This window comes from Eleutherodactylus coqui, chromosome 2, assembly GCF_035609145.1.
Source record: "Eleutherodactylus coqui strain aEleCoq1 chromosome 2, aEleCoq1.hap1, whole genome shotgun sequence".
Taxonomy (NCBI): domain Eukaryota; kingdom Metazoa; phylum Chordata; class Amphibia; order Anura; family Eleutherodactylidae; genus Eleutherodactylus; species Eleutherodactylus coqui.
Window position 1 is genome coordinate 37,359,513 of NC_089838.1, and position 10,015 is coordinate 37,369,527.

Below are 10,015 nucleotides of genomic sequence, written 5' to 3' on the forward strand. Positions count from 1 at the left end.
GGTATTACCAGTATTTTTCTGCTTGTAGCAGCGAGGTCAGTTGGTATAGGATATCCCACAGCCATGACTTCTGTTGATATGGCACATCCCATCTCGTCATCTGTGACTGTAGAGGTGATGTCTGTTGGCATGGGATTTCCATAATATGACTACAAAAGTCATCCTCTGGCTGTATTGCTCATAGTAGCTGGTACAGAAGGTCCCATCTAAACATCACATGATGTAGTAGCCAATATGTGGCTGCAGCAAGTAATGTTAATTGGTATGGGACATCTAATCTTTACATCTCATGAACCCTGTAGCCAATCGCTGGATACAGCACTTAGATGGACTGTTATGTGATATTCTGTGGCCTTGACTTCAGTTGGACCACCATGTCCAATTACTCCATCATGTAACCCCACAGCCAATCTCTAGCTAAAGTAGTGATATCAATTAGTAGAGGCTATCCCTCAACCATGACTGCAATTGGTTCATTATGTTCCATCTCATCATTACGTGAACTCAGTTAATCTGCCACATCAGTGACATCAGTTGGTACAGTGGCAATATCAGATGGTATGGGAAGTTTCACCTTTCCACAATGTGAACCCAAACCCATCTTCTGGGTGCAGTGATGATGTTACATTCTGCAGGAAGTTCCATGTCAACATCACAGGCCCAGCAGCCAATCTCTAGTCACCACAAAGAGCGTCGCTAACACTGGGGGTCCGAGGCACCTCCCCAGACCTCTAGTTCAGTGCCTGGAATCCCTGGACAAGTGCTGCTCTCAATTGTATTGGCATCCACAGGAAGCTGATATAGTTGATGACTATCATAGAGCAAGGGGTCATGGCCTTCGTGCCTCACCCACTCAGTGTCACCAATCTGAGTATAAAAAAGATGTAAACATTGGGGGAAGATTTATCAAAGTTATTGCGCCTGGATTTTGTCCTAAAATGCAACTTTTTCTGGTCTACTTACTGGGCGCCTGATTTATGAACCTTGTGTGCCTTGTTTGTTTAATGTGTTTGACAGGTCAGGCCATTTTCATTTTAGTCTAAATTTGTAGGCGTGATTTAGGTGGTTTAGACCTGATTTATAACGTGCAACTTTTTTACAAAGTTGGACTAAAAGTCGTAGAGCTACTCCTGCAGATGATAGGCATATTTTCAGCACAAACTTTCACACCACGGAGAAAGAAGATATTTTCACCTAATTTAACAAGCTGGGTGCAACATTTTGAAGAATCCGGTGCATCGTCGGCATAAGCATCGGAAAAAAGTTGCAACAAAATAATTGCAACAAAACTGCGCATATGATAAATCTGATTCATTATATTCACCTAATCTTCAAATAATGCAGCATCTCCTTTCCTCCATGCACTGTTGCCAGCCCACTGTAGGCAGCATGATGCAATATTGTCATAGTGCCCCCTGTGCCGGGAGAGTGACAGTGCAAGGAAATAGGACCTTGCATTGATAGAGCATTATTACTCTATAAGTGGGCATTCAAGGGGGATAATATTTATAGATGATGGCTCTCAAGGCGGACAATTTTGTTACTTTATAAAGGGGAACTCAAGGAAGTCATTATTTCTTTATGTGGGGAATTTAAGGAGGACAATATTATTTTAGAGTGGTTCTAAAGGGGGCATTATTAATAATAGTCTTTAATAATAATAATCTTTATTTGTATAGCGCCAACATATTCCCCAGCGCTTACATAGACAGGGGGAATACAGAAAGACAAAAAATACAAACATTACAGAACCACAGTTACATAGTAATCAGTTGATGGAAACAATAGGGGTGAGGGTCCTGCTCCAACGAGCTTACATACTACAGATAGTGGGGTGATACAGAAGGTAAAGGGGCTGGAGATGTGCACAGTACGGCGTGGTGGAGAGTGAGGGATTCTATACACATAGACAATGCTCAGACATTTGGCCATTTGACGGCAGAATCGGTATGACTGCAGGAGCGTTTTATGATGGATAGCAGGGATTGCAGTCAGTAGGTCAGGGAGCATGTTATCAGGCGGAGTACAGAGGGGTTTGTTTAGGGTATGCGGTATGCCTACCCGAAGAGGTGCGTTTTTAGAGCACGCCTGAAGTTCTGTGAGTCCTGACTCCCCCGAGTAGCCTTTGGCAGTGCGCTCCAGAGGACCGGTGCTGCTCTGGAGAAGTCTTGGAGGCGGGAATTAGAGGTTTGAATTAAAGGGGCGCTCTGTCTGGTTTCGTTAGCTGAGCGGAGAGCCCGGGCTGGTTGATGGATTGAGATGAGGGAGGCAATATAGGGCGGTGCTGCGCTGTGGAGGGCTTTGTGGATAAAGGTAGCGAGTTTAAATTGAATTGTGTATTTAACGGGCAGCCAGTGCAGTGACTGGCACAGGGCAGAGGCGTCAGAGTAGCAGCTGGACAGGAAGATGAGCCTGGCTGCCGCATTCAGGATGGATTGGAGAGGGTAGAGTCTGGTGCAGGGGAGGCCGATCAGCAACGAGTTGCAATAATGGAGCCGAGAGTGGATGAGGGCAACAGTAAGCATTTTAGCGTGTCTACAGTGAAGAAGAGCGGATTCTTGCAATGTTCTTGAGGTGCAGCTGACAGGTTCGGGCCACAGATTGGATAAATGGTAAATGATAGATCGGAGTCGAATATGACCCCAAGGCAGCGGGCGTGTTGTCTAGGAGTTATGGTGGTGCCACACACTGAGATGGAGATGTCAGGATGAGGTCGGTTAGTGGAGAGTGGAAACACCAGTAGGTCAGTTTTACAGAGGTTTAGTTTTAGGTAGAGAGAGGACATAGTGTTAGAGACAGCAGACAGACAGTCGTGATGTTTTGGGGGAAAGGTGCAGTGATGTCACGGGAAGAGGTGTAGAGCTGGGTGTCGTCAGCATAAAGGTAGTATTGGAGGCCAAATCTCCTGATGGTTTGTCCAATAGGGGCTGTGTAGATAAATGGGCTCTTGGGGGCACTCACATGGGGAATTATCTTATCACATGGGGAATTATTATCTTAAAAATGTACAAAGGGGGCATTATTAATGTGTATGGGGAAAAAGAGGGTGCTATTTTTAGGAAGCACACAGGGGGCATTATTACTTTCAAGGGTGCACTACTGTGGCTATTACTATGTGGACACAAAAAGGGCTATACATAGTAGCATGACTACTGTGTGAGAGTAGAAAAGCAGCACTAGTATTGAGTATTTAACATCACAGTGTGTTGGGTACTAAGAAGAGTACTATTACTGTTTGGAGTACAAAAGATGACACTTTTACTGTGTGATGCACTAATAACATCTATGGCACAACTATTATTTTTAGGGGTACTGTCTGTGGCATTATATTTGGGGGGTAATTATAGTTAGGATACTTTAGAAATAAATACAGTATTTGGGGACACTGTATCACACAGTGGATACAATAATACGGGCAGATACGGCAGTAACAGGCACAGAATTGTGGTAACAGCAGGATGAAGAGAAGAGTTTGTGTTGGTTGTTAAAGGTGTTTGGGATGCTGGAAGAATGAGGAGCCAAAGATATCTGTCTTGCACACTTTACAGAAACAAGTCATTGCTGGAGGAAGTCATCAGGGGGTTGGACCAGATGACCCTGCAAGTCGCTTCCAACTCTACCTTTCTATGATCATGGTGCCCTGCGTTCGATGACTTCACCTGTGATCACTGGATATAATGGTACTACAATTGCTTATATGGGCTGCGGAGTACCTGAGTAGAACAGTATCTACCTCTATATGGTTATTGTATGATGGTAATATTAGTCTTTCTATAGCAGTTTTTATTCAGTAGCAGTAGGTTAATATTGCTCAGTCACTATGGAGTAGCAGTGGTAATGGTGTGACAGCATTTGGGCCTTGTGTAGTGGAAACATTGGTGTTTGTACAGTGTGTTTTATTCAGTAACAGTATGTAGATAATATTTAAAAAGGGGTTTCCATGAAAATACTATTGATGACCTATCATCAAGATAGGTCATCAATAGTTGATCGGCTGGGGTGTCAGCGCCGCAATAACACAGAGGTGGGGGTGGAAGCCTCCACGCCGACCTCTGTGTAGTGGCCGGTGCTTGTAACTGCAGGCACAGCTCTCATTGAAATCAATTGAGGCCGTGCTTGCAGTTACAAGCTCTGGCCACTACATGGGACGTCGGCGCGGAGACTTCCGCTCCGAATACACAGAGGTCAGAGCGGAAGCCTCTGTGTCGACCTCTTTATAGTGCCTGGCACTTGTAACTGCAGGCATGGCTCTCATTGATTTCAATGGGAGCCGTGCCTGCAGTTACAAGCGCCGGCCCCTACACAGAGGTTGGCGTGGAGGCTTCCTGCTCTGACATCTATGTTATTGTGGCGCTGACAGCAGGTGTCCCCCACAGCTGATCGGTCGGGGTCCAGAGCGATGGACCCCAGCCAATCAACTATTGATGACCAATCCTGATGATAGGTCTGGCATAGTGGCTACAATGTTATATGATAACTATATGTGTATGTCATTTTTAAAGGGTTTTTTTTGAGAAGGGGGAGCAACGTATGCCTTGGGGCTTGTGACCCTAGCAATGCCCCTGATTGCAGCGTTGAGCTTAATTCATTTCACAACTATCAGCTATTTGGAACCTTTTATGCTGTTTTTATTAAGGCTCAGACAATTGAAATCAATGAGAGCCCTGCCTGCAGTTACAAGTGCCAGCCACTATAAGGAGGCTGACACGGAGGCTTCCGCTTTGACCTCTGTGTATTTGGAGCAGAAGTCTCCACGCCGACCTCCGTGTAGTGGCCGGTGCTTGTAACTGCAGGCACAGCTCTCATTGAAATCAATTGAGGCCGTGCTTGCAGTTACAAGCGCTGGCCACTACATGGGACGTCGGCGCGGAGACTTCTGCTCCAAATACACAGAGGTCAGAGCGGAAGCCTCCGTGTCGACCTTATAGTGGCTGGCAATTGTAACTGCAGGCACGGCTCTCATTGATTTCAATGGGAGCCGTGCCTGCAGTTACAAGCGCCGGCCCCTACACAGAGGTTGACGTGGAGGCTTCCTGCTCTGACATCTATGTTATTGTGGCGCTGACAGCAGGTGTCCCCCACAGCTGATCGGTCGGGGTCCAGAGCGACGGACCCCAGCCAATCAACTATTGATGACCAATCCTGATGATAGGTCTGGCATAGTGGTTACAGTGTTATGTGATAACTATATGTGTATGTCATTTTTAAAGGTTTTTTTTTAGAAGGGGGAGCAACGTATGCCTTGGGGCTTGTGACCCTAGCAATGCTCCTGGTTGCAGCGTTGAGCATAATTCATTTCACAAATATCAGCTATTTGGAACCTTTTATTCTGTTTTTATTAAGGCTCAGACAACCCTTTTAAACACTGTTGCATGTGATGCAAAGACTTCAGTCATCCTTTAAACACACACACACCAGATGCCCAGCTATAAAAAGAAGATATTTTTCTACTTCATTTGAAATGTTTTATTGAAATTAAGTCGGAAGACAGATCCCCATTTCCACAAAACAAAGAAGAAAAACAGACGGATTCTATTAGGTGTACAGAAATGTTCCATCGTACTGTGGAATCATGACAAGGTTTGGATGGTTGATCTGTCACAATGAAGTTGAATGTTCCAATATTAATAATAAGCAATAACAGGTTCATTTCTCAACTTCATTTGCTGCCCCTGTGTGAACCTGAATGACCAATACCCCCAAACAAACCACCGTTTAATCTATCCACGCAAATGGTTTTTACATATCATATAACACTTGTGAAAACGTATTTAAAGAGAAAATCACTGTCCACGGCCGGCAAAAACCTCAGCTACCGAGCACAGGCGCAGCAATATTAAAAATTTAACATGAAATTAACTTTTTATGGATCAACTCCAAAGCTTAGGCATAATCGAAAAATTAAGGTCAAGCAATGGAAAATATGAACCGACTAGAGTAGAACTGTAGACTAACCTGTTAAATACAGGCAGAGGGATACAAAACATGGAAAAAAGTGAAGGGCTTCATTTTATAGTTCTATCCTGTTGGGCTAAATGTTAATTTGACTGAAGGAGAAGCTTGTTTTCTTTAATTCCCTATGCATTGCATACAGGCAAGGAGATCATGCATATTTCATGTTGCCTGAGAAGGGCCATTACAGCTCTGCAACCGCATACAGTATCTATATCCAGAAAATATTCCAAACCCTCGGCACCTCACAGAAAATACTGTAACCATTCCAGGTACAACTACATCTTTAAACTGGTAATGTCTGCTGAAATATTCACCTCCAGTAAAGATTGCTCACCTACTTACCAGCTCTTGGACAATCATCAAAGACACTCACCTCTTTTAAAGGAGGCGACCATTCTCCAAAGCTCATACAGTATTTCCTCCCATTCTAACTTCTTTTGGTTTCTCAAGTATAGAAAAATAGCTTAAAAGAGTATTCCATCGACTGAAAGTTTAAGTTTTCACCCATCAGCTGAATGGGTGAAAACTGATAGTTCATTGGGGGACCAACCTCTGGGACTCCCACTGATCCTAAGAACGAAGGTCTGGTCGGTCTACAAAGGAACAGAGCAGAGGTCAGGCAGGTGCACCTCTGCACCATTTATTTATGATAGCGCCAGGGAAAGTGCCTTGCATCTTGCTTTCAGTAGCCAGAATACCCGTTTAAAGCAATAGATATATGTTTATATATATATATATATATATATATATATATATGTATGTGTGTGTGTGTGTGTGTGTGTGTGTGTGTGTGTGTGTGTGTGTGTGTATGTATGTGTGTGAGTATGTATATAAATATATATATATATATTAGCTGACATGCCTGGCTTCGCCTCAGTTAAATTGGTACAGGTGTTTACTAGAGATGAGCGAGCACCCAAATGCTCGGGTCCTCGTTATTCGAGTCGAGCTTTTCATAAAATTTGAGAGCTCTACTCGAGTAACGAACCGCATTGACTACAACGGGAGACTCGAGCATATTTGTATGTGGGACGCAGGGTCCCTAGCTTTTTTTTTTTTCTTCTTGTTCTCTCTCTCGCGGGGTCGAACACAATTTGATGCTCGTTCGAGTAACGAGCACCATCGAGTAAGCCAATACTCGTACGAGTGCGTTCGCTCAACTCTAGTGTTTACCCATTGTTCCCATGGAAAATGTAATGAGTTCGTGGTTACTTCAGAGGAACCAAGGAATAAAATATGTGCACCATTTTGCGTGGCTCTTCGTGTTACCCATGGTAAATTTATTTTATTCTTCATAACTTCATAGAATTTGCTGTGCAAATAGCAGGTAAACACCTGTACCAAATTAATTCAGGGGAAGCCAGATATGTCAGCTAGTATACACATAAAGGTGAGGTAGATTTTCCTCAGTATATGTAAATAGAGATGGGGCAGATTCTCCTCATTATATACACACAGAGGTGAGGTAGATTCTCCTCAGTATATACACATAGAGGTGAGGTAGATTCTCCTCAATATATACACATAGAGTTGTGAGGTACATTCTCCTCAGTATATACGCATAGAGGTGAGGTAGATTCTCCTCAGTATATATACATAGAGGTGTGGTAGATTCTCCTCAGTATATACACATGGAGGTGAGGTAGATTCTCTTCAGTATATACACATAGAGTTGTGAGGTAGATTCTCCTCGGTATATACACATAGAGGTAAGGTAGATTGTCCTCGGTATATACACACAGAGTTGTGAGGTAGATTCTCTTCAGTATATACACAGAGGTGAGGTAGATTCTCTCCAGTATATACACAGAGGTGAGGTAGATTATCTCCAGTATATACACAGAGGTGAGGTAGATTCTCTCCAATATATACACATAGAGTTGTGAGGTAAATTCTCCTCAGTATATACACATAGAGGTGAGGTAGATTCTCCTCAGTATATACACAGAATTGTGATGTAGATTCTCCTCAGTATATGCACATAGAGTTGTGAGGTAGATTCTCTTCAGTATATGTTACGATCGTGTGGGCAAACTAAGCATGGGGCCCACCCGATCGTGACCAAAGGGGACTGAGTACAGACACGGGTTTCAAGCAACTGACCCTGTGCTACCAGGGGAGGAATGGCATGGCCCTACCTAAGCAGGGACATTGCCCCAATAAGGGCAGCCCAGCGGTCTACGGATAGTTTGTTCAGCGATAGTCGATACTATCGACTATTAATATTTTTGTGTCGATGTCCCAATCTTACTTTCGCATTTATATATACTTTATAAATACAAATGTGAGGTAGATTCTCCTCAGTATGTAGACTGGTAAGTTAGATTCTCCTCAGTATATACACATAGAGGTTAGGTAGATTCTCCTCAGTATATTTACAGAGAGGTAAGGTAGATTCTCCTCAGTATATACACATAGAGGTGAGGTAGATTCTCCTCAGTATATATACATAGAATTGTGAGGTAAATTCTCCTCAGTATATACACACAGAGGTGAAGTAGATTCTCCTCAGTATATACACATAGAGGTGAGGTAGATTCTACTTAGTATATACACCGAAAGGTGAGGTAGAATCTCCTCTGTATATACACTGAGAGCTGAGGTAGATTCTCCTCAGTATATACACAGAGAAGTGAGGTAGAATCTCTTCCATATATACACAGAAAGGTGAAATAGATTCTCCTCAATATGTACACATAGAGGTGAGGTAGATTCTCCTCTGTATATACACATAGAGGTGAGGTAGATTCTCCTTAGTATATATACATAGAGGTGAGGTAGATTCTCCTCAGTATATACACAGAGAAGTGAGGTAGAATCTCTTCCATATATACACAGAAAGGTGAAATAGATTCTCCTCAATATGTACACATAGAGGTGAGGTAGATTCTCCTCTGTATATACACATAGAGGTGAGGTAGATTCTTCTCAGTATATGCACATAGAGGTGAGGTAAATTCTCTTCAGTATATACACATAGAGGTGAGGTAGATTCTCCTCAGTATATACACCAAGAGGTGAGGTAGAATCTCGTCAGTATATACACTGAGAGGTGAGGTAGATTCTCCTCAGTATATACACATAGAGGTGAGCTAGATTCTCCTCAACATATATACACCAAGAGGTGAGGTAGATTCTCTTTTGTATATACACCGAGAGGTGAGGTAGATTCTCCGCAGTATATACACATAGAGCTGACATAGATTCTCCTCAACATATATACACAGAGAGGTGAGGTAGATTCTCTTTTGTATATACACATAGAGTTGGGGTAGATTCTCCTCAGTATATACACATAGAGGTGAGGTAGATTCTCTCCAATATATACACATAGAGTTGGGGTAGATTCTCTTTAGTATATACACATAGAGTTGGGGTAGATTCTCCTCAGTATATACACATAGAGGTGAGGTAGATTCTCCTTAGTATATACACATAGAGGTGAGGTAGATTCTCTTCAGTATATGCACACAGAGCAGCGTTAGATTCCCCTCAGTATATACACACAGAGGTTAGTTAGATTCCCCTCAGCATATACACACAGAGGTGAGGTAGATTTTCTAAACATATACACCGAGAGGTGAGGTAGATTCTCCACAGTATATACACACAGAGGTTAGTTAGATTCCCCTCAGCATATACACACAGAGGTGAGGTAGATTCTCCTCAGTATACTTACATAAGGCCGCTTTCAGACCACTGAAAAAAATCAAGTCTCGCACAAATATGAACCCCACTCTTCACATGAGCGATTTTTTTTCTGCAGTGCAGCATGATCTATCTTTGGGCGTGCCTTGGAACGCCTCGCTGATTGCTTTCAATGGGGCTGGGAAAAATACCGCACGGCGTTAGAGGTGCACACGATGCGAGGTTTTCCATTGAAAACAATTGGAAACACTTACGGATTCACAGGATCGCTACTTCCCTAAAGTGATGCAAGGCATTTTTGCAACAAAAATGCCTCGCATCTGCGGGGACTTCGCAGGTTGCCAAGCGTGATATCGGGCCCATGTGAAATTAGCCTAAAGGTGAGTTAGATGCTTTTCAGTATGTAAACAGG